General features: G+C 44.6%; 1 long non-coding RNA gene across 3 annotated transcripts in view; it reads right to left on the bottom strand.

The window, feature by feature from the left end:
* The window catches only part of LOC148685022 (uncharacterized), a 76,047-nt gene that overhangs the window by 37,963 nt on the left and 11,845 nt on the right, over positions 1 to 26,239 (bottom strand). The window contains exon 3 of one of the 3 annotated variants that reach the window (XR_015950994.1): positions 12,194 to 12,961. The exons of the other annotated variants lie outside the window; for them this stretch is intronic. This is a non-coding gene — a long non-coding RNA (uncharacterized LOC148685022). Of the gene's footprint in view, positions 1 to 12,193; positions 12,962 to 26,239 lie in introns of those variants that run through there. 3 annotated transcript variants of the gene reach the window in all.

Raw genomic sequence — 26,239 nt, 5'->3', positions numbered from 1 at the left:
CCCAAATCCAGTCTGGACTCTGATCCTCTGGGGTTATTATTTTCATTGCATTAAAAATCCCTAAATTAACCATTAAAATAAGCATCAGGGCACATAGACCTTTCAATGTCATAGGGCTGTTGCATCTCAAATTAGTACACCGATGAGCTCTAGGAGCTTCGGGGGAGATCTCTGCTGCTTTCTCCATACATCAGACTTCAGCATGGGTCATTGAACTAGAGCTGCATTTTTGGTATCCAGCACTACTCTTGGGTCCTTTTTTAGCCAGCACTGCTCAGTCGTCATGGCTATTGACTGGTCAGTTTAGTGCTTTTGTTCCTGATGCCACAAATAACTTCCAAACAGCCAGGTGAGAAAAGCCAGCCAGGAGAGAAAAGCAAAACAAAAACATAGGGCAAGTGAAAGATTACCGCACATTCCCTACCTCCATAAATTGTGTACTTGTGATGTAGAGACTTGGGTTCCAATTTACAAGCAAATGGAGGCTTGATCTTGGTGCTCTGCTGGGCACTGTGCCAGTTCCACAATTTACTGCTGCCTTACAAATAATGATTTGTGAGGTAATAAAATAGCACAGGTTCAAAATTTCATGAGTATTATGAGGACCAAACATTTCTGTAATTTTTAATCATCATTCTTTCATGAATGCATCCAAAATCAATATTATTTTTCTCATTATTAAGAGGGGCAAAAAACCCTACAATAACAAATTAATACTCAGTTACATGCACTAGTGCCAAGTTTTCATTGGCAGTATATCAGTGTGGATATGATTTTGGAAAACTCAACATAACTTTTCAAGAGCACTGTTGCAGATGAAAAGAAGTTTCACGGTTGCTTTGCCACATAAAACAATACCACATTATTATGGCGGTGGTTGTCCCAGATTGAAGGAAGAGCCCTGGAGATTTAGCACTGGCTTCCCACACCACTAGGACTGCTGGTCAGAGGAAATGGGGAGATGTGTGCAAAACTCCAGAATCTTTTTTTGACCTGGTAACATCAAAGGGTCAATCAATCCTATGCTATTGTCTGATAGAAAATCATACACATGACTATTATAATGTGTTGCACATGGGGCTGCCCTTGAAGGCAGTCTCTAAGCAGAAGTTAACATACCAAACAGCTGACGGAGTACCAACTGGCCAAAAAGAAATTGAAAAAGCAAATAGCCCATGCCTAAATAAAACACTCGAAAACGATACTGCTAATAAAACATGAACTGTATATTAAAATTAAACCCAAAACAAATAAAGGTCACAAGACAGCACAAATTAAGTACAAAATTAGTTCAACATAATATAACCAGCCAGCCAGCCAACCAAACAAGAACATCTTCATCATAAGGGTGGGGGGCAGGGGGTAATACTCAAGGGGGGGGGATCCTCTTAAGAGTCAAAGTCTGAAGTTAGTTTGAAAAGATATTGATCAAAAAGTTCAGGGTGAATTTCTTAAGGTGTACAGTTTGACAGAGTGTCCAGCTCAAACTTTTGCTTTGAATAAATTATCATCAGAAATCTGCAAACAAAGACCAAAAAGGCAAATATGACAACAGAGCAGAAGATATCAGAAAGGTAGGGAAATGCAGAATTACTCCCTTTGAACTAAGTGAGTTCACTGGAACTATGTCACATTGTGTAAAAAGAACTATACTGGCAGTCCTTTTCTGATTTCTGTTTCAAGGCACAGTTGCACCCTGCCTATGGGCTGAGGTTATCTACCAATGTTCTTCTCTGGGCATCCCAACTATCTGAAATCTGGCAAGTGGCAACTTGAACTGAACTAGTTCATTTTTAAAAATTATGACATAGAACTGGATTTGTTTTCAAAGGAACTTCCCAAGCACTAATTAAAAAGTTGTGTAGATAGGTACAATATGAAGTGGCCCACATGATCATAGGTGTTAGATTTTTGAATCTCCCCCTCAATGGCAAAATCCGCATGTTAGGTCCTAGCCTGCCATATGCAACCAAGAACAGGGCCCTCCCTAATGCCCCATTAAGTCTTATGTTACTATTTATGCTTAACTTTCTTTTGCCACCAATTCTTTTTAAAGTCTATGACTCACATGTGTGATATAGCCTTTAGCAGCTCTGCCTAACCACACTGTACTGTATTACAAATGTTTTATAACCAAAAAATATCCAGTGTGTAAATATTAATCTGCAACGTTTCCATTAAAGCCATTTTTCATGGTGTTACCCATAATATTTTTTTCTTCTCACAGGCATTCTTTATATGCCTCTGGGGTTAAGTGTTTCATTTTTGATACAGCCATGTAGGTGATTTATTAATAAAAAAAAACAAATTAATACGTATGTCCGCATTTATCTCACACCTGGACCGAAGACTCAACAAGACAGGAGCTGGCAAAAATATGCTATATTTATTAAAACATAACAAGGAAGAAATCGTGCCAATCACATCAAACAAATGCAGGCAGGGATAACCTGCATAGGCTGGTAGTAAATCTCTTCCCTGCTACTAAGTGCAGATCAACTGCATCACTCAAGCTGGAGAATCTTCCTATTAAAGGGTGGGTGACCTGACAGATGCCAGCTGTCCTCACTGTTCGGCATTCTGAAGATGGCACATGTCAGGTCCCAAGAGCATCAAACTGTGGCCCCCTCCAAGCTGCAGTTAGTGTGGTACCCTCCATTGAACTTGCAGCAAGGTGCTATATCTACTTACCTGCCAACACTAAAAGCCCCCAGAGGCAGCCAGCTGAAGCTAAGTGTCCTCCTTCCATCTACCAGAGGAAAGTTCACAAGACCTTGGCATAAGTCTTCCAAACACATGTCACACCCCTCTGTAGTGTGCTAGACCCTATCCTCTCTATACTATTTAGGTGAGGAGTGATGTAAGTTTTTCCTGCCTGCAATAGCCACTTCGTTAACTCTCCATTGACCAGTCTCAGAGCCTAGCCAGTCTTGTTAGGGTGTCACCCTTGCCTCCAGACTCACTGCCACAGCAACCCGGGCCAAACCACAAATAGGTTGGGAGCCCAGTTCAATGAGAAGCAAAACCACCCACTGGACCATGTCATTCTCAGCCAGATGTGTTACTAGGATACTCAGGAACATGTCCGTAGCAGGTTGATAACTTCTTAAGTAACAGACTGAACCTATTTCTTATTAAAGAGTCATTTGTTCTGTGGGTATATAATTTCTCAAGTCCTTACAGTAGCTACTATAAGAGTGAAGGTTTGAGAGTGTATTGATATATATATATATATATATATATATATATATATATATATATATATATATTGGGGGGGGAGATTATATTTATTTAAAATATTTCTAGACCACCCTTCATCAAACAATCCCAGGGTGGGTTGCAATGACATAAAAATTAACAAGTAAAAACAATGCTGTTCATAAAACAACGGGTGCAGTTGAAAATTCTGCAATTAACAAACAATCATAAAACCACCCATAAAGCTGGATGGTTGAATGAATAAATTAACACCCTTACAAAGTCCCAAGAGAACAGGTATGTTTTAAGATGGCATTAAAATGAAATAAGAGTTGGAGCAAAGTAAACTTCAGCTGGGAGGACATTCCTTAGACTTGCTTTATGTGTGGAGGGTGGATCTTCTGGAGCACCCTTCATCATTCTACATACAGTCATACCTCAGTTTAAGTATGCTTCGGTTTCAGTACTTTCGGTTTAAGTACTCTGCGGACCCGTCTGGAATGGATTAATCCACTTTCCATTACTTTCAATGGGAAAATTCACTTCAGGTTAAGTACACTTCAGGTTAAGTACGGACTTCCAGGACCAATTACACTCATACCTCAGGTTAAATATGCTTCAGTTTAAGTACTCCGCAGACTGTCTGGAACGGATTAATCCACTTTCCATTACTTTCAATGGGAAAGTTCATTTCAGGTTAAGTACGCTTCAGGTTAAGTACAGACTTCTGGAACCAATTGTGTACTTAAACTGAGGTACCACTGTACATTGGATGATATCTATCTAAGTGACAGAGTAGACCTGTTGAAAACAATGTTAAACATTAGGGCTGATTCTAACATTTTACCTCTTTTATTTTGGTATGAAACACACATATGCAACCATCACGTATAAATAGGTAGCAGGTGTTATGTGTGTCTCCTTAAAGGATCAGTAGATCCTTGCTTCTGCTTATATTGTGTGAAGTGCCCAAATCTATTTGCAAAACTTTGCCATTCACTTTTTTGGGTGAACTTGCACTCTACTTTCTGTTGCAATGACCACAACAGAGTATGTATCATAAAGTGAGAATTCCCTTTTTACAGACAATTTTAGGCGGATTGATAGAGTTCCAACCCCTTCATTTATCTCTCACTAAGTTTGTTGAGAGAAGGCTCCATACAACAAAAGATCTTTGCCTCTAGAGGAATAGTTTCTATGTCGCTAATACACAGCATACATCATTTTCTCACCACTGAGTTTCCTGGAAAGCACTCTAGAGACAGGCATATCCATCAATGGCACACCCAATAGATCTCAATTACGTTAATTACAATAGACTTTCTAATGAGTGAAATGTCAAGCACTGGATCTATGCCCAATGCTAATAATTCACTCACTCCCAGCTGGCACTCATTCACATCCAGGCAGAGATGTTTCATGCACTCTGACACCCAAAACATAGAGAGTGAAGTGGTTATACTTCAGAGCTAGACGTTAAAATCCAAGTGGGCTATATTAATCAAACACTACAAATTCCTCGAGTGCCCGGCTAAATGGCATGCCTTGCTCTGATGCCTTAGAAATACCAGCATATTTAAGTTTATTTAGTTATTTGTTCACCTTGAGGAATTCCTTACACCACCATGCACTTGGGATGCCTCTGAACTGTCACCATGAAAATACATCATGATATTGTTAAACTACTGGGAGACAGGGTTTCTGTGTGGTGTATGCAATGGTTTTGGATGAATCATGAACCAAAGTGGGCACTTTGAGACTGATTTGGGGATGGTATGAATGGAAACAGCATCTCTCCAAAGCAACCAGAACTGAATCAGGCATGTCTAAAGCTTTCTAGTGTGCTTTGAAGAATTGGATGTTTATAAAATGCTGCAGTCAGTGTCTCTGCAAAAAATGAAATATTTCTTCCCAAGCTTGTCATGCAAGGAAAACACCAGGATAGGAAGATTAGGGGAAGGGAGAACTATTTTTTTTTGACCGGCAAGTCTAGTTTCTAATTGGGAAGAATCATTTTAACTGTGATCTGGAGGAGGGAAATTGAAATTGTGTTCCATTTTGCTTATTCTGTTCTCTTCACTAGTTCTGCTTGGTTGATAAATGCTGGATGTGGATTCATTCTGCCCTGCCACATGTTCACACATCCACTCCTGCCAAATCAGGTTTAAAGTTAGTTTCTGCATTGTGTAGGGCCAGTTGAGTAAAACACAAGCTTCAAAGTGGGTGCCGCCCCTATGTCCATCTTAACTCTCTATCATAGCTGCCAAGTTATCCCTTTTTTTTCAGGGATTTTCCATTATGCTGAATAGGCTTCCTCGCGAGAAAAGGGAAAACTTGGCAGCTATGCTCTCTATCCTATGCACCTCTCATGAAATTCTGCAAATTACTTGCATAAGGGTAGTTACAGGTAGGTAGCCGTGTTGGTCTGAGTCGAAGCAAAATAAAAAAATTCCTTCAGTAGCACCTTAAAGACCAACTAAGTTTATATTTTGGTATGAGCTTTCGTGTGCATGCACACTTCTTCAGATACACTAGAAACAGAAGTGTCAGACCCTATATATATACAGAGGGTGGTGGGGGTGGGTGGGAATGGGTGATGGGCTGATGGGAGTGGTAAACCTGTAGATGGCTGTTAATGGCTGCTGATGGCTGCAATTAGTCCTGGGCTGAGGTGCCCATCACCCATTCCCACCCACCCCCACCACCCTCTGTATATATATATAGGGTCTGACACTTCTGTTTCATGGGCGTAGGCAGGGGGGACAGGCCATAACCAGCACTTTTCCCCTCCAAAAACTGAAGTGGAAGGGGCTTTGCTTTAGCGAGAGCAGCTCTCCACTTGCTGGGGGGGGGGCGGGAACACAGCTGTAACAAAAACACATCAAATAAATAAAGCAAAGTGGCTACCGGTACTTAAGCAGTTAAGACAATGGAGCAGAAAATCCCTTCAGGCAAGGTTTGATAGCTGACCAATTCACCCTATTGTTCTTCAGTGGTAGTTGTTAATGAGCATTCAGGGATCACATTAAGAGTTCTATTGGCGATTTAATGAGGGTGCATTGACTAAGGTGGCTCTGCAAGGCTAAAAGGAAATGAATAAGAAAAGGGGGGGGGCTGTAGCTTTTGATAGACACAGTGATGTTTATAAAAAGCAGAGGTGTTCCAGTCTGCCCCTCCTCCTGCATCTGTATACTGTAAATCAGGGGTGGCCACCTCCCAAGAGACTCTGATCTACTCACAGAGTTAAAAACTGGGAGTGATCTACCCCCTTTTGGGGGGTTCAGGTCAAAGCTGTTGAGGTTTTTTAAGGGAAGCCCTGTTTTTTTGAGTTTAGGTCAAACTTGTTGAGCTTCTTTTAGGAGGAAGGGAGGCCCATTTTTGTTTAGGGCTTCAGGTCATAATTCAGCTTTTTTTAGGGAGGAGGAAAATTTTGGGTGAGCTTTTTTTTAGGAGTGCCAGTGATCTAGCAGTGATCTACCACAGACATCCAGTGATCTGGATGTACCAGTATATTCCTCTTGCTGCAGAGTTCCAGCATCACAGTGTCACGTCACCCAGAGGCACCCACAAATGTGAGTTATCCCTCTCTCTATTTCTTCCTTCCTTCCCTCCCTCTTCCGTCCTTAATAAAATACTGGGGGGGGGGCAGATAAGCCCCACATAGAAAGCCCATCAACATGGGGGGGGATGACTCTTTTAAATACAGTATTTACCAGTAATTGGGGGGGGCGGCACCTAGGCCTCTAGGAGTTGGCTGCTATGCCTAGGACAATTCAAGAAAGCAGATTGATGCATATGCTATGGTAATATATCAATAGAATCATGGAATTGTAGTCGGAAGGGACCACAAGGGTCATCTAGTCCAATCCCCTGCAATGCAGGATCTTTTTCCCAAGGTGGGGCTTGAACCCACAACATGGTTGAAATATTATGCTGATATGCAGCAACGCCTCGGAGCTGTCGTGACTGCGGCCGTGCCTTCCCTCGCCCTCGTCCGCCCTGCCACCGCCCTGCCCGACCCTCCCGTCCTCTTACTGCAGAGTTCCAGCATCACAGCATCACCCAGAGGCACCCACAAATATGAGTTATCCCTCTCTCTATTTCTTCCTTCCTTCCCTCTTCCATCCTTAATAAAATACGGGGGGGGGGCAGAAAAGCCCCACATAGAAAGCCCATCAACATGGGGGGGTGACTCTTTAAAATACAGTACAGTCGTATCTCGGGTTGTGAACACCTCGGGTTACGAACAACCCGGGTTACGAACTTCGCAAACCTGGAAGTATTTTTGCCCCGTGCGCGTGCGCAGAAGCGTCGCGCGCCTTTGCGCATGCGCAAAGCGCAAAAATAGTGAAAACAGCGCTTTGCGCATGCGCAAAGCGGCAGTTCGAGCCCTTTTCGGGTTACGAATTTTTCGGGTTACGAACTGCGACCCGAAACGGATCGCGTTCGTAACCCGAGGTACCACTGTATTTACCAGTAATTGGGGGGGGGAGATGCACCTAGGCCTCTAGGAGTTGGCTGCTATGCCTAGGAGTAGGACAATTCAAGAAAGCAGAATGATGCATATGCTATGGCTATATATCAATAGAATCATAGAATTGTAGTCGGAAGGGACCACAAGGGTCATCTAGTCCAACCCCCTGCAATGCAGGAATTTTTTCCTAAGGTGGGGCTTGAACCCACAACATGGTTGAAATATTATGCTGATATGCAGCAACGCCTTGGAGCCGTCGTGTCTGCGGCCGTGCCTTGCCTCGCCCTCGCCCGCCCTGTCACCCCCTCTCGCCTGCCCGACCCTCCCGTCCTCTCCAGCCAAGCAGGGTAGCCGCCGCTGCTGCCAGCCCCAGAAGCACAAGGTGGCCGCTGCCGCCGCCACGATGTCATCAGGCCAGCTGGCCCTGTAGCCCCGCCCACGTTCCCACTTTGGGGCCCCGCCCCTGAACAACCATGGCTTGCCCCCCCCCTAGTTTTGATCCTGGCTACGCCCCTGTTCTGTTTCTAGTGTATCTGAAGAAGTGTGCATGCACACGAAAGCTCATTGCATAAGGGTAATGAAGTTTCATTTTTATATTAAAGTCATGTTCCCAAACCACAGGGAGGGAAGCAAATCTCTTTTGGTCTCCCTCCTGTCACTATAAACTTTGAAGGTGCCTAGCACAAAACAGATGCAACAATCCCTATGGAATTTGACAAGTTTCTTACCTAGGAGTACTTGATGTGAGCTAGTGTCATACAAATTGTCCACAAAACAATAGGGACAATAGGTTAATCCTTTAAAAAAAATGTACAGGCTATCCTTGCAAGGAGGGCAGGGAAACCTGCAAATATCCTTCTTGATCTGGAATCTGGCCGGATTCATTCTCTAAGTGAGGGCTGCCATGTATGCAAAGATCATATATTTCTTCCCAAAAAAATGTTATAGGTGGTTCATGTAAATATATATTAAAATCTAGTGTCTCCAGCACATCCTTGGACTATGTGTATATAATTTGGTAGGCTTCATCTACTCAAGAGGAACAACTATCCCTGCAAATTTCATCCATTTCTGTCAAAGGCTGGGATTTTTTATTTCCCCAAAACAGTGAGTGGGGCAGCCACAAAGCTTCATGTTTCTGAACTGGGATTGGGATTTTTTACTCTGAGCTAAACTGGGCAGCTTTCAAACATATTTGGACGAAATCAGACTATATTCTGAATTGTGTTCCAAACTGAATTGTGTGTTCAGTGCCCACAGCCAGTTTCTGACCCTTACTGATCTACAACAAATCCTCCAAATATCTGCCAACAAATATGAATCTATCTTCTTTGTTCCAGTGCTGTGGACTGCACTTCATGTACTATCTTAGTAACCCTTCGAAATATCATGTAGGGCTGGTGAATAATATTCCCATACTGTAAATGGTAAACAAAATAGGGGCTGAGAGATGGTATGGGTTCATGGCAGAGAACACAACACTAGGTGAGAACACAACACTAGTTCTCTAGCAGCAAGTGCAAGATGATAGAAAGTCACTTTCTTAGAGCACTGAGAGATACCCTAAATTGTGAGTCCTTGGCAGTTTTCCTCAGCATATTACAGATTTGACAATTTTCCCAAATGGAAACCTTTGCTTGCAGTCTAATATATCTTGTATGAGCTCATGGAAAGTGTTTTCACTTCTTCTCTTTCTCATTTCCTTCACAATTAACGCCGAGTTTCTGGACTCTGGTTTATATTGATTCAAATCATGTTCTGCAGTGATTATGTATCTTGTGTCCTAATTAATGGAGCTACTCTCTAGATAGATTCTTTTTTAAGTCTCTGAGACACTATCCTCTCAAATGCTGATATTAACAGGCCCAAACAAGATAGAAATCAAGTCCCTTTCTCAGTGATGTCATATCCCTTGACAACAATGATTGTGATATTTAAATATTTAAAAACTATCCGACAAAAGCATTAACAGGCTAAGCACAAGCTGTCATCTAAATACATGTCCTTGTTATTTGGGGGGAGTTTTTTAGAATGCATTTACTGTTCCTAAATCGTCTTGTTCATCTCATAGTTTTTAAAGGATGCTGAAGTCATGCAGGGAATGGACCATGTGGACCAAGTGCAGTCATGTGTTTCTTTCTTTGTTCTGAATTGACAGCATTTTTGTACCACTTTCTAGTCAAAAGAACAGGTAGGACCACAGGCTAACTTTCCGATAGTAATAGTTTTTTCCCAATTTAAAGGCCCATCACTGCTGGCCTGTTAATTTAAGTGTTAACTATGTCTATTTCCTGACTCTGTTCTGAGCTCTGAGTACATGTGTTTCTAGGTAGTTCAACCAGATAGGTCCTAGCTTTTGGTATTCTAACCCTAAAGCCCAAGAAAGACTATTGCTTGGATTTTTTTCACAGTGGCCATGAATGGATAGGAATATTCATAGATGAATTTCTAGGTCAAACTACTTTGTAATCTTACGCTAGCTGTAATTCACCCATCTGTGCTTCATCCATTTCGGATGATAAATCACCTTTTACATATGCATAAAGGAGATTTACAAACACCAAACAAACAGCTAAATTGTGTTTGTGTTTGTGTTTGTGTTGTGTGTGTGTGTGTGTGTGTGTGTGTGTGTGTGTATAACCAACAGTACAAGTTTCATCCCAATATTGATTTTATAACAATACAAAATAAGAACCTAAGGCAGATACTTTATTCATCCAGCTGGAAAAATATAATTCATCCCCCCTCCCCCATTGTGGTAATTGAATTAATTTAATTTAGTTAGTCCTTTTGTATCTTTCTTTCTCCTCCTTTTCTACATACAGAAACTATACCTTGTGATATATATGCATTTTGTATACACTATACACTAGCAGGGTGTGAGTTTGCAAGGCTGAAAAGGTAGCTAGGAAGTTTAATTCAGTGCTTTTTTCTGGAGGGACACAGGGGTACACATGCCCCTAGGGAGGCTTTTAATGTTTAACAAATTAGTGTATTTTAATGTTTCTGTTGGAAGCCGCCCAGAGTGGCTGGGGAAACCCGGCCAGATGGGTGGGGTATAAATTATTATTATTATTATTATTATTTTATTATAAACACTTTGTGAATCTAAGTCTGGCCTCATTGAGGGGCAGTATTTCAATGAGTAGGAAAATGACAGTACCCCTAAACTTTTTTTTAGAAAAAAAAACACTGGTTGAATTAATCCTTCCCCCCTGCTATGTCTCAGGTTGGTTATTTTCACCCATATAGGCTGGCTAAAAGATAAAGAATAAAAAATCCACCTGGCTGGAATTGCTTCAGAGAAACGAAACAATTGGAGAACAGGTTAGGTTCTCCTCCTCTCACCCACAAATTCTCCTCTCACCATTATTATTACTAGACAACAGGGCTTTTGAAATACCTGTTCGCTGTGGTAATGAGTAGCTCTAGCCTTAGTTACATTAGGACTGCTGCTTTGATTCCTGCCGGGGAATAGGATGGAGAAACAGGCTTTTCACAAATCCAAAGCCATGTCAAGAGGAAACTTGCACAGCTACACACACAGAGAAGCATAAGCTACAGCTGGAGATTCTATCTTTCAGCTCTGGTAGCATAATTATTTCATTTACTTACTTAAAAGATTTAGAAGATGCCTTTCAGGGCAACGCTTTGAAGGCAGCATGAAACAATTTAAAACAACAGTAGATTTAAACACACACACACACACCCAAAAATAATAAATTTCAATAGATACATAAATAAGCCATCAAATAAAGCCTGGCAAAACAGAAGTGTCTTTAGGACCCATTTAAGGGTCAGATATATGGGTTTCCTCTTCAGAAGTGTGGGAACTTCAGCATAAGGTCTGCACAGGAAGTTAAAGGTAAAGGGACCCCTGACCATTAGGTCCAGTCGTGACCGACTCTGGGGTTGCAGCGCTCATCTCGTTTTACTGGCCAAGGGAGCCAGCATACAGCTTCTGGGTCATGTGGCCAGCATGACAAAGCCGCTTCTGGCGAACCAGAGCAGCGCACGGAAACGGCGTTATACCTTCCCGCCAGAGTGGTACCTATTTGTCAACTTGCACTTTGAGGTGCTTTCGAACTGCTAGGTTGGCAGGAGCCGGGACCGAGCAACGGGAGCTCACCCCATCGTGGGGATTCGAACCACCGACCTTCTGATCGGCAAGCCCTAGGCTCTGTGGTTTAACCCACAGCGCCACCCGTGTCCCCGCACTGGAAGTTAGTCATCAGTTAATTACAGAACAATCCTAACCAATGACTGGAATGGCCTAAGATGGTGAAAAGTGCCTTTCTGATGGCAGTGCTCAACTGGTGGAGAGGAAGCCCCACTCTAGCAGCCCTGATACACACATGGAAAGTGAAGTGTAGGTGGGTTCCCACAAAGCAAGACACAGTTATAACAGCAAGAACCTTTATTCAACTAACAGAACTGGACAACACGGGCAAAGCAACTGCTTACAGTATATACATTTCTGAAGGCCTGGGTCACTCTCACTCCCAACATGGGAGTCTAAACTTCATTGCAGCAAACAAAGAAAGATTTGTACTGGGAAAGCATGTTGGGAACTGACCTGGTGTGCAAGTGAAATTAATATATTTATTTCTCCCTGAAGTACTTTATAGCCACTTCATACTTCTAATTTAAGTAGTCAGACTTTAAAATGTCACATCACAGCATTTTAAACTTCTAAATTATCCATCATGTTTTAAGGTTTGCACTAATAATGATAAGATTATTTCTGTTAATATGATCTCCTCGGCAAGATAATTCTGGATCAGTTTCATTATCTTCAAGTTGCTGCTCTTTTAATTTCTAACAAGGGCTTTGCAAGGCTTTAAAAGGTGCCACATGAGTGAAAGAAACAAGCCTCCGGTAGTTTTCTTAATGGATAATTATCAGCTCTTTTCCTTTAGATTTAAATGCAGTCAATTTTGAGGCTGCTGAACACTTCATAAATACTTCTGTTTTTCATTATGTGGAAAGAACAAATGAAAACAAGAATGTATCTGATGCAGAAAATGGATTTTTCTACTTAGGAACTAAAAGTGTGTGGCTGCACAAAAGGAAGTGCTATGGTAGCCATTTCACAGCTGCAATGAAGTTACTGGTTATGTCAGAGTCTGCACTGCCCTGTTCAAACACCACCACTGTGGCTGTCCAGTCACATGATGGGGGAGAGCAGGAGTCAAATTACCACAGCCAGACAAGCAGCCTTCCACGTGTTCGAAGCCCACCTTCTGCAGCTTTCCCCGTGCATGGAAACGCCCTGCATAGTTTACGAGCCTGGACGATAGAAATAGATACATAGACAGGCACACACATGATCTGACCATACAGGCAGATAATTAAAAGCTTCAGCATCAACATTTAAAAGAGAAGAGAAACTATATTGGCCTACTACCAACCCTGCCACGTGTTGCTGTGGCTAATCCCTGTGACCGCCCCCACCCTGTGCCGATCCATGACGTATCCTGCCCTCTCCTCTCCCCCAGCTTATCCCTGTGATTCCCCCCACCCTGTCCCAAGCCATGATGCATCATGCCCTCTCTCCCCCCCAGCTCATCCCTGTGACTGGTCCCATCGTGTCCTAACCTATCCCGTTCCCTGCCCCCCCACCCCCACTCATGCAAGTCACTACCGCCATTCGGCCTAGTCTGTAAAGGCTTCAGCCTAGTATGTAAACATTGCTGTTGAGAGGGAAGGATCTATAGGTGTAGTACCAGTGTAGCCGCTGCTAGAGGGTGCTGGTTTGCAACCTGGTTCTTTTCCCAGAATGCATTTTCATCTGAGTGGTGTATTTTGAAACACAGGTTTTTGGGGTTTTTACCAGGCACAGGTGTGTCATATGTCTTTGAAAACAGTATGGGCTTGCTCTCATATTCACATGTGGCATTGTGTCAAAATTTGAATGCTATCGGTCAAGCGGTTTTGGTGAAACATGGATAGTAACGGACATGGCCAGTTTACATGGAGGTTTTGGTGAAACATGGATAGTAACGGACATGGCCAGATGAAATGTTTGCCTAAAGAGATATTGATGGCAGAAAATATACCATAACCAGAAGAGGTTAGTTGAACCTCCTCTGGAAGGGAATTTCACAGCTGGGGTGCAGCCACAGAAAAGGCCCTGTCGCATGTCCCAAGCTATATTTCCATCAGCCTATTATGGGACACAGAGGATGTCTCCATCAGATCTTGGGCCTTGGGAAAATAATATGGAAGAGGCCCTTTAGATGGACCTAGACTAAAACCATTTAGGGGGTCCATAGGTCCATAGAAACATACTGGGAACCAGTGCAGCTATTCTAAAAATGTTCCTTGATCTGATGATTTACTGCTCAATCAAGGATCTGTTGCACATACTCAGGTCCTCACTTACAAAATCCAGTTCACTACAGTGGAGATAACAAATGTAAGAACTACCTGCTAGATCATTGTAGACTGACTCAGTATAAGGCAATTTCCTATGTTGGTGATTAAACTACCTCATCTACATCACAGTCTGCAGTATAAGCCATCTTTCTGACAAAAATATCATTATTTTGTGTTGGGCTAAGGGTTTTTCTTATTAATATTGGAATTCATAGCTTGTAGCTTCCTTGTGACTTTGCCCATTGTGATCAGTGCCAACGGGAATCTCAAATAAAAGATGAGAATTGGAATGGCACTCCGCATTCTACCATTGGTGCTAATTATTTGAATTGTTGAGATCTTTTTATGTAACCGAAAAACGGGATTCGGAGAATTGTCAAATACTCAATAAACTGCAACATCAACATTGTTTTTCAGTTTAGCGGATGTTAAATAGAGAGCCTGCGGGTGGGGGGAAATCCAATTAATTTCTGTTGTTGACCAAGCTAAAGAAGCAGTATAACTGCAACTAGCATTTTTCTTCTTGTCTCCTCTTCCTCATTAGCGCTTTAACTTGCTTAGTCTGGAACAAACTTAACTTCTCTTTCAATAAAGCAAACAGAAATCCAGGCCATCTTTTTTGTTTTCCTTTCCTTTCTACTGGCCCCGTGCTTGTCTTCTGATTTCTAAAAGGAGACAGAGCAAGCCTAAACATATCCACATGGTAGAAAGTTCTGCTATTAATTACATTTTTACCCCACTTTTCCTCCAAGCAGCTCAAGGTGGTTTATATAGTTCTCCTTCCCATTTTATCCTCACAACATCCCTGTGAGGCAGGTTAGGCTGAGAGGATGTGGCTAGCCCAAAGTCACAGAGTGAGAATCACAGCCAGAATCATGTTACATGTTTGCAGGGGCGCCAACTCCTGGGGGCTGAACCCTTTTGGGGCCCCCCAATATTAATTTGGGGGCAAACCGCCCAATGTTTTAAAAAAGTCGTGTCAGGTTGGAGGAGCCAGGAACATGGCACCAGTGCAGCTTCAATGGCTGGCGGCTCCTTCTCCTCCTGCAGAAAGAGAAAGAGAAGGAGGAGTTGCACGTCAAGCGCCGAAACCCGCCCCCAATGGACACAGAATTTAGTTTGGGCAAATTTAGGCCACAACTTTATTGAATACACAAGTGTGACTGGTATTGGCTTAGGCATTGGTACAGTACAGGGGTCCCCAAACTTACCTTGCCGAGGGCCTGTGCCACCAGCGCCGATCACGCTGTGGGCTGGAGCACGTGGGAGCAACCGCCCATAAGCATGCACACACACGATTTCCGGCACACTTCTGGGTTGCTGGAACACCGGAAATAACTTGTGCACATGTGCCTCCTCCAGCCCGGAAGTGCACCGGAAATGACACTTGCGCATGCGCACAAGCTATTTGCGGTGCTCCCAGCGACCTGGGAGTGGGCAGCCATGCCGCACCGCATCGGTAAGAGCGGGTGGTGGCAGCGGGCGGCAGGGGTCACCAGGGGCTGCATAAATGAGCCTCGCAGGCCGCATCCGGCCTCCGGGCCTTAGTTTGGGGAACCCTGGTACAGTATATAGTGACTATAACTGGCTCCTGCCCACCCAGCAGGAAGCCTGCAAAGGGTAAACTACCAGCAGAGGGAGCTCCAACAACGGCGATTGACTGGTGCTCTCCCCTGGGGTTCCCGGGGGTCCTGGCATGTTCTTAGCCCTTCCCTGGGCTTTGGATGAGATCCAAACTCCTGGATTCCTTTAATGGAATACCCTATCAAATGGAGAGGCAGGTGATGGCCGCACCTCCCCTTCCCGCATTCCCCTAAACCAATGCCTAACCGCCCAACCTTACAAAGTTGTGACGATTGCTAAGAGGTAGGCCAAAACCAAGTGGCCACTGCCAATCTGCCACATTGGGGGAAAAAATCCTACCTGGCCCCTGTTCCAAACAGGCAACCAACCAAACTCCAAAGCAAGGCCAGACACCAATCTAACAATGGGTGGGTGGGCGGGTGTTTGCAAGTGTGAAGCAAGAGACACACACACATCATGCTGCCATATATTATATATATATATATATATATATATATATATATATATATATATATATGCTTACCTTGCGATCATGCCAGCATCACTGATTGGCCCAAGGCCCCTGGCATGATTGCAGCATTGCGGGGCCAAAGCCAGTTAAAGGACCCTCAGGTAGGAGCAGGCATGTCAAACCTGTGGCCCTCCAGATGTTTTGGCCTACAACTCCCACGATCCCTAGCTAGCAGGACCAGTGGTTGGGGAAGATGGGAATTGTAGTCCAAAACATCTGGAGGGCCGCAGGTTTGACATGCCTGGGTAGGAGGATCTAATCTACCATCCATTGAAGCTGTGATGCCACCACATTCCTAACTCCTCCAACCTGACGCAACATCAGGCCCTCTCAAATCTCCGCCACAAGTTGGTGCTTCTGCATGTTTGTTTTATTCATTTTTAATCATCATTATCATCAACATCATCTACTTGCTCTATTAGATGCTTAGCCTCAGAATCTTTTCCAATGTCAGGTGCTAGCCATGGAGTATGTCAAATAAAGGAAAGGGCCCATATCCAGGTCTAGGGCGATTTTGCAACACTCCTCCTCAGTAACCAAAATCAGTCTTTGTCATGGGACAATAAGAACATGGTTTTACAGACAGAGCTGTGGCAGTTCTCCTTTCAAAAGCACTGCTCATTGTGCAAAGGAGATAGAATTTCTGGATTCTGGAGGTGTATGTAGCAGAGTCCGCAGCCACTTACCACTAGTAGACTTATATAGCAGACCTCATACTGTGCTAACATTATAGCCAAGAAATAAGGTGAGGAGACAGCAGATGGCAGGTAACTGAACTAAATTGGCTGGAAGAAGAGAAATGCGAGGAAATGAAATTACACAGAAAGGGAACTGTTGCGCATTTTGCTCACAATTTGGATGATGAAGGGGCTTACCACTAGCAGATTGACAAAGAACAAAAAAGCAAAACGAAACAAGATGCATGTTTTAATTTTGAAGCATATTTTCATATGGCACTAGGTGAGTTGTCAGGAACATCCCCCCCCCCCAAAAAAAAATGTCTTCTTGAAAATTAATCTGTGGATATACATTAATTGGAAAAGGATGGAAAAAATGAAAATAAGAAATCCATCTGTGAACACAAGCCTATTTATTATAGTCATAGCTGCCAAGTTATCCCTTTTTTAAAGGGATTTTCCCTTATGCTGAATAGGCTTCCTCGCGAGAAAAGGGAAAACTTGGCAGCTATGATTATAGTCCAATGTTAGATATTGGGCTATTTCAGGGGTAGGTGGCAGTAATTAGAACATAGGAAGAATCCTTCTGTCTAGTTCTAGTCCTGTCTTCCAAAATGGCCAACCAGGTGTCTATGCCAAACCCACAAATAGGACATGAGGTTAACAGTGATCTGCTGCTGTTGTTCCTCAGTGACTAGTATTTAGGGAGATGTTGCCTCTGATCCTGAATGTAGCATGTGAATTTGCATTATGACCTTTTAAAGGGGACTGAAAAGGCAAGACGATTCAAGAAACCAAAGAACTGGTGTGTTGTAGCAGCTAGAGTGTTTGACTTGGACCTGGGAGAGCAGGGTGCTAGTCCCCACTTGGCCATGAAGCTCACTGGGTGACCTTGGGCTAGTCACATCCTCTCGGCCTAACCTACCTCACAGAGTTGTTGTTGCAAGGATAAAAGGGAGAACTACATACACCATCTTGAGCTCCTTGGAGGAAACATAGGATACAGTGGTACCTCGGTTTACAGGTTCTGGAAGTCTGTACTTAACCTGAAGCGTACTTAACCCGAGGTATGAGTGTAATTGGTTCTGGAAGTCTGTACTTAACCTGAAGTGTACTTAACCTGAAGCGAACTTTCCCACTGAAAGTAATAGAAAGTGGATTAATCCATTCCAGACGGGTCCGCGGAGTACTTAAACTGAAAATACTCAAACCGAGGCGTACTTAAACCGAGGTATGACTGTACAAATGTAAGAATGAATGAATTATAAACTATTCTTTCCCTGTTGCCTGATTAAATCCAGTCAATATTATATTTGAATTTATACTCATAATATCTATACATAAATGCTAATTTTTGTTTAAGTGTCCTGGCTTGGTGGTGGTGGTTGTAAATAGTTGCTCTATCTTCTGATTTAAAAAGAAAAGAAAAGACACCACTTCTTTAAATTTGCAAAACCCTGCAAAAGCATTTGAGGCTTTGAATTTCATCAGACTGTGGTCTCATGTGATACAGTGTAACCTGAAGCACATGCCATGTTGCATCTCATTGAAGGAAACACTTTCTGTGCACCAGCATATAGCAGCTGCTGTTGACAGCCAAACATCTGGGCTACACCCAGGAGCCCCTGGGTTTGCCGCTATCTGAATAACAGAATGAAGAATATTCAAGGTTTCCTTTTTTTTATCCAAAGGGTTTTGGGTCTGACACGCTGCCATCGAGATATGCAACTGCAATAGTGCACACAGCGATTTTGACTGACATTGGAAGCATTCTCTCTGGGCCAAGCCGGTGTGTTCTGTCTGTAGGTTGTAATCCTATTGTAACATCTTAGCACAACATAGGCAGGATTTAAATGTTGGTGTCTCCTGCTGTGCTATTGTCAAAAGATGTTTTGGATGACAGAAAGACTTGTTATACGCACTCGCAACAGCACTATGCGTCCCAAGCAAAGATCCGAAACACATTTACACAAGCACAGAATATTTGGAATTGCTTCTATGTCAGGCTCTGAAGGAAAGCCATTTTGGGAGCTTATTTTCAATGTACCAGGCTCGTACGTTTCTCTGCAAAATCTGATGGGGCACTTTTAAATAAACAATGCTGGACTTGATGTAGGAATGCATGAGAGGTTCAATCTTTGGATTTTTCAAAATATGACCTGATCTGATCTGATCTGTGTCTTCCAGATTACTGTGTGGGTTAGAGCTTGGCTGTCACCCATATTTTGCACTTCTCAAACCTCCCAACATTTCTTTGTTTCAAAAGGTATCAAAATGCACTTTTTAAAGGGCAATGCAATAGTAAATATGTTTAGAAATGCCAACTTTGGGGGTGGAATAAGTGTTATAGAACTTCAAGAGTTCCAATATATACTTCAATGCCAGTTTTATGTGGATTCTTCTTCTTTTTAAAATGCAGATTAATGCAAAAATGGGATGAAATAGATTTAGGAGTGAACACATGTGGAAGTACCATGGTCTAGAAATAGTCATACTTCATCTATCCAGATGATCAATTGTACACTCATACTTACAGATGTTTAAGCTCATTCGATCAGATGTGGTTCATATTTGAAAATGGGTCTAGGGAGCAATTTTAAAGGGATTTAATATCTGCTAGGGAAGAGAATTTACAATGCAGAAGCATTTTTCATAGAGCCCGATAACAGGACTCGTACATAGTAAGTCATTTATTGTTGTTGCTTTTTAAAAACCACAGTTATCTTCAAATCTCTTGAGAAAGTGTACTCGCCTCTTAAGTGACAATGCCCTATTGAAATGAACTAAGCAATGCCATTTTAAAGTGCATCATAAGTGTAGGTCGTAATTTCTGTTTTGCTGAGAGGGCCTTGATGCCCAAAGCTCTGATAATACTAGATGACCTAGAAAACAGCTTCAAAATGTATGTTTACCATTGAATTTGTTTGTTTGTTTCTTCAAGTGCATGCACACATGCACAAGACACTCAACCATGTTTTTCATGCATTCTCACAACAGCACAATGTGTAATTAGGCTGAAAGTAAGGAATAGGCAGATCCACCAATTTCTGCTTCTCTCTGTTTCTAAACTTGAATCTGAAGTTCAGTTCTCCACATTTCCACATCAATCTGTGGGTTTTTTTTTCCTCGTGGAAATTCATCAGTGAATTTCTACTAATATAAAGGTAAAGGGGCCCCTGACCATCAGGTCCAGTCATGTCCAACTCTGGGGTTGCGGCGCTCATCTCGCTCTATAGGCCGAGGGAGCCAGCGTTTGTCTGCAGGCAGCTTCCGGGTCATGTGGCCAGCATGACTAAGCTAAGCTGCTTCTGGCGAACCAGAGCAGCGCATGGAAACGCTGTTTACCTTCCTGCCGGAGCGGTCCCTATTTATCTACTTGCACTTTGGTGTGCTTTCGAACTACTAGGTGGGCAGGAGCTGGGACTGAGCAATGGGAGCTCACCCCATTGCAGGGATTCGAACCACCGACCTTCTGATCAGCAAGCCCTAGACTCTGTGGTTTAACCCACAACGCCACCTGGGTCCCTTCTCTAATATAGGCATGCTTTAATGCAATCTTGCCCAATGTACACATTTTTGTAAAGCAGTTTTCCCCAAATATAATACATTTCAATGTTTTTTGTAAAGATATTGTAAGAGAGAGGGCTTGCAGAGAGCAGCCCACTCTGCTTACTTCCACCAGATGGGAGAGCAGCAGCAAGTCTGGGAGTTCAAATCAGGAACAGGAAGGGTTAAGACGGGTCCAGGGCTCTGCAGAGTCCTGGTGGCTCAGCTCCAGGTTGGTAGCAGGGAAGCAGGGGAGGAGCTAGCTTCAGCAGGGGCTGGAAAGGAGGGAGGAGAGAGAACGGCACCTCAGGAGCCTGGTTTGGGACCACGGAGGACCCATAGAGCAAGGAGGAGGGGCGTTTGGAGTCTTAAAAGGGGGGTCAGAGCCCACGAGACGCCATTGTGGGCTTCTGCCCCATGCAGAGCAGACATGATTTGAGACATCTCACCACTGTATATAGCATGCACAATAAAACTATGAAAATCCAGAGGATGTGTGGAGTGCTTACTCGGGAGTAGCCAACACCCCATCTGTGACAGCAAGCCCACAATCTCTTGATGGCTACCCCGAGGGAAGAGGGCTGCAAATGTAGCAGCCGGCATGAAGTTGGCAGCATCTAAAGCAGAAGAGAGAGATGCCGAGGGAGGATTGGCATGAGTTGCCAGCACCCTGCAACTATGGAACGGCTCAAGCACCAGGTAGGCACCCGGGCACAGGGGAAGCCAAGCTTAGTGAACCGAGCAGCTCGGAACACAGCCAAGCCAGAGGAGCGGAGGCTGGACAAGCAGAGAGGACACTCGGGACGGGCCAGCACTTTGTAGGGCGACCCTCAGCACAAGCTGGCTCTAAGACTGAGAGGCATGGTGGCGTGGAAGTGCAGGAGGCTGAGAGGCGAGTCCGGGCAGAGGGGACAGACGGAGGGGAAAGGCAGCGGCCACAAGTTCCCATACAGTCCCGGGGAGGCAGCTGCAGCACAGCACAGCCCCCTCCAGCCAGATGTGATGCAGAGGGACAAAGCCCGCGCGCGGGTACTTTCAAACGCTGACGCGGGAAAACAGAGGGAAGAGAAAGGCGGGAGATGCCTTTACAATGCACCCAGCCACTGGGTGGAACACTGCCCCCAGAGGAAGGAATGGCGAGAGCAGGCAGGCACAGACACAAGCCTGGATGCCAGATCAGGAGGGGAGGGGCCAGGCAGAGCACCAACAACTGAGCCCTCCTGTAACACCCCACAGCACGACAAAGAGATGGAAGTGAGTCTGCAGCTGCCAAGAGGCCAGACCCAGGAGACAGTCGGGCTTCTCCGCAGGGGCAGCAGCGACGATTTCCTATCGGTGGACTTGGCTAAGCAGGATCAGATTCCCATTTTCCCAAGGGAGCTGCCCATGAGCGTCTTGACCGTAGGCGGCCGGGAATTGCAGGAGGGTGAGGTCACGCAACAGACCCCCTCTCGGAAGATGACAGTGAACAAGCACGCAGAAGTGCTAGCTTTGGACTTAATGGACAATGACCCTGTGGGCAGCCAGCGCCGGGGAGATCTCACCTTTGGAGATGCAGACGGCAAGGAGCACTGCAGGAAAGAAGGAGAATCCTCAGGATCGCACCACATCAGCTCCCCAGGCGGATGGAACGACGCAGAGGCGGGGATGCAGGAAGAGAAACTGAGCCAACTCACCAAAGAGGACACTTTTACCCAGAACATACGGAGGGACTTGAGGGAGAAAAAGGGGGCAGGGGAAGGGCTTGCAGAGAAAGAGGGGTTACTCTTTAGCAATGATGCCCGGTATATGCCCCAGGACTCCCTCAGAGGGAAGATTCTCAAGCAATATCATGACAACCCCACGGAGGGGCATGCAGTACATGTCTTCACGAGGCTCACACCCAGTAAGGCCAGTCTTGGGCGAAACCCCAGAGCCTTCCCAGAGCAGGGGGAGGGGGAGATTGGGGGACCACCTATTGAGGCATGGGGTGAGAGGAGGGAGACAGTACACCAACAACTGGATGGAGACGTGGCAAGGGGCAATGAGGCTTACAAGGAGGGGGCAGACCATCACAGGGGACTGGAGAAGGTCTTCCACGGAGGGGACAGGGTCTGGCTGTGGTCAGAAGGCCTTCCCATGGGGGGAAGGGGGAAGAAGCTGGCACCCAGAAGGCTGGGGCCCTTCAAGGTTCTGACACAGATCAACCCTGTCACCTTCAGGGGGGAAGCACCTACAGCGAGAAAGATCCATCCCGTGGGTCACAGGTCTTTGCTCTCACACTTTAGGGAAAGCCCAAGGTTCAGAGGACGTGACACACATCCAACACAAGACGCTGACAGGAGGGTGGAGGGAGAAGGCAGCCAAGAGGTTCCAGAAAGAAAGGAAGAGGAGGAGGTCTACAGTGCCACAGCGAGCCCGGGCTCCCGGTGGGGGGAGGGGGGGTTAAAATGTCTGATGGCCAGGCAGGGCACTCCTGCTTCCCAAAACGCGGAGGCAACCACGCACACCATGCAAGGGGAGGACCGCACACTGGAACTGCACGCTCCTTTCTCCCACAGACCCAAACCACCACACGTCAGTAGCACAGGGAACACAGAGGGGGAGGGCGATCCCAGGTGGGGAGCAGGGGAGACGCAGACCCAAGGAGCCCTCCGGGAATCGGAAGCAATTTTCCAGAGGGAGGAGGAGGATGACAACGGAAGGAACTACACGGACCAGCCACCCAGCACCGACGGGGAACAGGATTTTACACACACTACAGAGGAGGAAGACCTGTCAGGCTTCCAGCCCTCTTTACAGACATCAGACCAGGCAAACCAGGCCTCAGAAAGGGGGGGGGAGCCTGGAGGGGGGGTGGATGTAAGAGAGAGGGCTTGCAGAGAGCAGCCCACTCTGCTTACTTCCACCAGATGGGAGAGCAGCAGCAAGTCTGGGAGTTCAAATCAGGAACAGGAAGGGTTAAGACGGGTCCAGGGCTCTGCAGAGTCCTGGTGGCTCAGCTCCAGGTTGGTAGCAGGGAAGCAGGGGAGGAGCTAGCTTCAGCAGGGGCTGGAAAGGAGGGAGGAGAGAGAACGGCACCTCAGGAGCCTGGTTTGGGACCACGGAGGACCCATAGAGCAAGGAGGAGGGGCGTTTGGAGTCTTAAAAGGGGGGTCAGAGCCCACGAGACGCCATTGTGGGCTTCTGCCCCATGCAGAGCAGACATGATTTGAGACATCTCACCACTGTATATAGCATGCACAATAAAACTATGAAAATCCAGAGGATGTGTGGAGTGCTTACTCGGGAGTAGCCAACACCCCATCTGTGACAGCTATGCATTTGTATGCATAGTTTATCCAGGTATACATTGTTGTACACATCATTTGGCTGCAGAACTGCACTGCAAAATTCAGCAAAGTGTGAATTTTGATGGCTGGCTGTGTTTCAGTTTATGTATTGTTTTGGAAAGTACCAATTAGATGGATTTGCCTTTAAATGTAAACAGAATCAAATTTCTCCCCTAACCCTAGCTGAAAATGTCTTTTTAATAACACCCCACTGAACTCTTCTGGACTTTATGCCCAACACCAGCCTACGTACTGGACTTCACTGGTTCATTCCAGGTGTCCAGCAGCTTTTCTTGTTTGTTTGAAAAAACATTCTTTTCCCACCAGACAATTCCCTTAAATGCAACAAATCCTATTGTCAGTGAATTCTTGTGAACATTTAACACTGAGGAGCTGAGGCAAGATGCAGCAATAACGGTGTTGCATCCATTAATAGGAATCGGGTGCTTCTATTTTTGTTTCCTTTTAGTTATGAATCACAGTATTTAATCTAAATATATGCCATAATTGAGACCTGCACATCTTCTGACAGTGCCGTTCAGAAGCAGTATTTTAATTAGGGTCACGCGCACGAAATCCCTCTCAAGGGAGAATCTTACAAAGGAAGGAAGGAATAATTTGACAGCTCTTCTGAAGTGGAGGGGGGAGGGCAAGCCTGTAAGGTGTTGCCAGTAGTATTACACCATCCTGTCTTGTGGGTCTTCCAGCATGGATGATGATAGTAAATCGCATCCCAGAGACGCGGCACCAACTCATTCCTTTGCAACTAATTAACATTTTGCCTGGGACTCACTGATGTTCATTATAAAGGAATTGTGTGGGGAAAGGAGAAAATCCGAGACTCAAGGAACCATTTTATGTGTAGTCCCTTCACAACAAAACTAGCAACCGTCTGCTAGAGATCTTTCATTATACACTCAAGAATAGCTACGAGAGAGGGATACTTCACTCCCTTTTGATATGGAGAGTGGAATGTACTCGACTGCAGACCAATTATGAAATTGAAGCCTCCCCCCCCCCCAGATTGCTGAATGGGAAACATTGAACTGTGCTTGCATGATTATCTTAGTTAACTTCAATTAATGTGGGGTGGGGTTGGTAGGTTAATATGCAGAGTATGCTGTAACAGTTGGACAAAATAAAAAGGGTCACTTTGTCCCAACAGAAGAGGTGGCTGCCGGCTCCATAGTTATTGAGGCAAATAGCCCCCGACGAAGATGGCCAAAGTCATAAGAGCTTGATGCTTTCAGTCTCACCTGACTCTCATGTTCCTTGCAGATGGCTATTGATTGTGTTAAAAATAAATAGGGATCTATTTCAGGGAAGAATAATCCTGTTCTAGTGTTCTGAAGCACTCCAGTGAATTCTGACTAAAACTGCAGGGGCATCAGTTAAGGAAAACTCTGAAAACACGCACACTTGCAATATGAAACAGTATGTTTAAAATGTTCTGCATGATGGAATAGCTGCAGTTACCCAAGACCAGAATTTTTGTGGTAGGCCATACAAAAGAAGAAGCAGTTTTTGAAATAGATCTGGAATGTTCCTCTTGTTGATTTGAGACTATGCTGATATTCCACGCATAAACCCTGTGGTAGACAAAAATGTATATGACTTACTTCCAAACAGCTGAGATGTTACAGTTTTAAGGGTGTACAGTGCACTCAGAGAGAGATTCCAAAATGTATAATTGTTTTCTTAGAAGTAGAATTCATATACTGTTTCAGTTTTCAGTTTATTTTCTCTGTTAAATCTTGCTTCTTTTATGAGATGACAGTTGGTGACTCATCCAGCATGCAGAACACTTTGAAGTGCAATTGGAATGAAGAGGTGGAAATCAGGAGTGCCTATTCTGGCAATATGCTAAATTGTCCTGGAAAAGTTTTGCTTATCCCCCACTATCCTAATCAAGCTGAAGCAGGCATGCCCATCAATACAGGAAATATACTTTCACATTAAGGTTGCTTAACCAAACAGTAAAGTAATAGAATCGTAGAATTGTAGAGTTGGAAGGTACTCTGACAGTCATATAGTCCAACCTTCTGCAGTGCAGGAATCCTGTCGACAGCTGTCCCTGAGTGGGCTTGAATCACAAACCTTCTGGTTAACAGCCCGAAGCATTACACATTGCCCCACTGGGGGCTCCTCCTCTCACAATCTTGCTGTTTTATCTAAAAAACATCCCTACACTACCGTTCATCTCCTCTTAAGAGGGCATAAGGGATGGTCCTGCCTTGTGCCGTGTTTTTCGAAAGGTGACCAAGAATGGCTGCAACACAGGCATTGCTATTTTTTAGGTGGGGTTCAAAATCACATACTACTAGCAAATTCCAGTTGCAGAATTCCAGTTGATTGGGCAAGTTGCACAAGAAACCCCCTTCTCCGGAAGAGATTTTGAGATGGGGCAATGCACTGAGAAGTGTGAGTTATCCCTTGCTTTTATGAAACAGTCATCTATCCTCCCCACAAACAGCTCAGTAGGAATGCCCCTCTCAACAGCCGTGTCTTTGTGTTCTTCCACTTCTGTCATCAGGCTCTTGCACATTTTGCTCCTGCTCCA

Source organism: Zootoca vivipara, chromosome 7 (genome assembly GCF_965207765.1).
Source record: "Zootoca vivipara chromosome 7, rZooViv2.hap1.1, whole genome shotgun sequence".
NCBI lineage: Eukaryota > Metazoa > Chordata > Lepidosauria > Squamata > Lacertidae > Zootoca > Zootoca vivipara.
The sequence above is the reverse complement of the archived record's forward strand: the minus strand, read 5'-3'. Positions and strand labels throughout refer to the sequence as shown.